Source organism: Oryzias melastigma, unplaced genomic scaffold (assembly GCF_002922805.2).
Source record: "Oryzias melastigma strain HK-1 unplaced genomic scaffold, ASM292280v2 sc00386, whole genome shotgun sequence".
NCBI classification, from domain to species: Eukaryota; Metazoa; Chordata; class Actinopteri; order Beloniformes; family Adrianichthyidae; genus Oryzias; species Oryzias melastigma.
This window is the reverse complement of record NW_023416983.1, coordinates 10,378-13,585: the sequence shown is the minus strand read 5'-3', so window position 1 is coordinate 13,585 and position 3,208 is coordinate 10,378.

Genomic DNA, 3,208 nt, shown 5'->3' with positions numbered 1-3,208 from the left:
ATACATCTGGGGCTGTAACACTGCTGAATCTAGAAGGTTCCTTCCACTGCTGCATCATGGGAAATGTAGTCATGCACTAGGATCTCCACCTGTAAAGAATAGAAGGAAGACATTCACAGATGAAGGAGTGTCTCCTTGCTTTTGCTCTTCCAATCACCTCCAGGACCTTCTGCTGTGATTGGATGATGCTGTCTCTCAGGCGTCCTGAGGCCTTTCACAGTTTTCCTTCAAAGCTTCACTGAGAAGCTGCAGTTTGACAGGAAACTCTGCAGCTTTGCTCTCATACTAACTGTCTGCACTAAACTGCTGAAAGCAGCTGGACCGGCTCCAGACCAACTTTACAGTTTTACTATTAGATCATCTGAAATGATTATTTAGGAATTATTTGTTATTTTTATTACATATTACTTTCTGCATTTAATTTTATTTCCAAAAGTATGAGAAGTGTTTTTTTTATAAATCTAGTTTGATAAGATCTGGCCACATCCACTGCAGAAGTTTGCTGATTGCTCAATCAACTCTACAGTTCAGGCTAAACATCCGACTGCTTTCCCTCTTCTTCAAAACTCAAAATGCTGTTTTAATTTCTAAAATGTAATGTTGTTTCTTTCTTGTTTATTTTACTGTTTTATCTGTTGATGTGATTTGTCCTTCAGGGCCACCGTAGTAAAGAAACCCTAAATGTCTAAATTCTCCTTTAAATGAAACTGACTTAAAGTTCAGGTAATGAAATGTTGTGTGGTGTCAGACCAGGACTGCAAATGTTTCCAGAGTGAAACCACATTTCTTCAGAACATACCATGCACAGTGACGTGATGGAGGGACGATTCTAGAAAACTGAACCGTCTGGATAGAGATGAGTAAAATGCTGTGTATAGAATGGGTTTAAAAGTCAATGTATAAATATATATCAATGGAACATGAAAACAAGGCAGCATGAATAAGATTTCTGTTTGGAAAAAGATGATCATCCTCAGATTATGAACACATTTTCAAATGTTTAAACTTTTGAGGCGAGCAGCAAATAAATCAGATGAGGCAGAAAAAAGAGCAGAAGCTATCATTTAAAGACCCACTCTGATCATCTTTAGATCTATTTTCAAAGCGTTCTCAGTGGAATTTTAATTATGATTATGATGTTTCAGGATAAATAGAAAAATATGTGTTGTCTTCTAGGACATAGTTTCTGCAGAGCAGCAGGAGTTCATCATCTCTGAGTGGTGAGCAGGACTGTTGGCTCAGAAGTAAGCCTCTGCTGATATCCCATTATCCCTTGGTTTACACTCTCGGTAACGCTTTATATTAAGGTGTGCTTGTTAAGTATTAATAAGATATTAATAAGCATTAGTAAGATGCTTATAATTTGCTTATATGCACTTATAAAGATATTAATAAGCCGCTTATTACACTATTATCTAAATTATGGCATGATGTCAATCCAATTAATTATGTGCTTATAAATACTTAATAAGCAATTTGTAAGCTACTTATGACAGTATTATATATTATCATGTTAATGGGCCGGTTAGAAAATATGCTTATAAAGATATTAATAAGCTGCTTATAGTGCTTCTTACTGATGTCTAATACCAAGTTAATAAGCNGCCTTCTTGGAGGGTCTGTCAGATGAACTGAAAGATCATCTGGCTTCCTTGGACCTGCCCTCTTCGTTGGAGGCCCTCATCGCCCTTTCCATCCGGATGACAACCGACTGCAGGATCGCAAGCAGAGTCGCCGGGGCGGGCCTCCACGTCCCAGGGAAGACCCCATCGACCAAAGAGGCCACCACTCACTACTTCCTGTTTCTGTCCCAGCAGACCGCCAGGTGTCCCAGTCAGCGGCAGAGGAACCTATGCAGCTGGGTCGTGGTCGTCTTTCTCCTTCCGAGCGGAGGCGTAGGATGACGGCAGGTGAGTGCCTTTACTGCGGTCGGCGGGGTCATTTCTGTAGCGACTGCCCAAAAGCCTTCGCTCGTCAGTAAGGGTGGGCTCCCTGACGAGCGGTGGTCAAGCGCCCACTATTTCTGAGTCTGCTTCCTGCAACCTCGGGGTGCGGATTTTATCATCAGGGGGGGTGATACCCGTGCGAACTCTTGTAGATTCTGGAGCAGAACAGAACCTCATCGATGCCGAGCTAGCCAAGCAGGCAGGCTTCAAAACTGAGTCACTCCCACAACCCCTTCGAGTCGTTTCCCTTAATGGTCGAACCGTTGCTACCACGACAAAAGTCACTGAGCCGGTTCACTTAATAGTTTCTGGTAACCATCATGAGTATACCCGATTCCTGTTGTTTTCCTCCCCTCACAACCCCCTGGTTTTGGGTTTCCCCTGGTTGAAGACTCACAACCCTGTTATTGATTGGTCCTCCAGCCGTGTTACTGGCTGGAGTGAATATTGCCATGCCACCTGCTTGCGTTCAGCTCGGTCTCCTGAGGCTGACCCCGTCGCCCCAGAGGGGCTGCCGTCCTCACCTGACCTATCTAGCGTCCCACTCGAGTACCACGACCTGGCAGAGGTGTTCTCAAAGTCCAGAGCCCTCTCCCTACCACCTCACAGGCCATATGACTGTGCCATAGATCTGCAACCAGGTGCCATCCTTCCCAAGGGTCGGTTGTACAACCTGTCTCGACCAGAGAGGGAGGCCATGGAGCAGTACATCTCGGAGTCCCTGAGCTCAGGCATAATCAGACCTTCCTCTTCTCCTGTGGGTGCGGGGTTCTTCTTTGTGGGCAAAAAGGACGGTACTCTTAGACCCTGTATTGACTACCGTGGCCTTAATAACATAACTGTTAAAAACAGATACCCTCTCCCCCTTATGGATTCAGCCTTTGAGGCTCTACAACAGGCCCGGATGTTCACCAAGCTGGACCTGCGTAGTGCTTATCACCTGGTTCGCATCCGGTCTGGAGACGAGTGGAAAACTGCCTTTAGCACGCCACTCGGGCATTTTGAGTATCTGGTGATGCCGTTTGGCCTCTGTAACGCCCCTGCTGTGTTCCAGGGGTTGGTTAACGATGTGTTGCGGGACTTTCTCCACCGCTTTGTTTTTGTTTATTTGGATGATATTGTAATGAGGACTGATTGCGCAGGTGTGATGGAGAAAGCGCACCTGCTGAGCGCCAACCTGATGAAGGACTTTTAGGAGGAAGTCGCGGCGTCTGAGAGCGAGCGTCTTGTTACGGCGGCCAGCGACTGATTCCGGTGGGAGG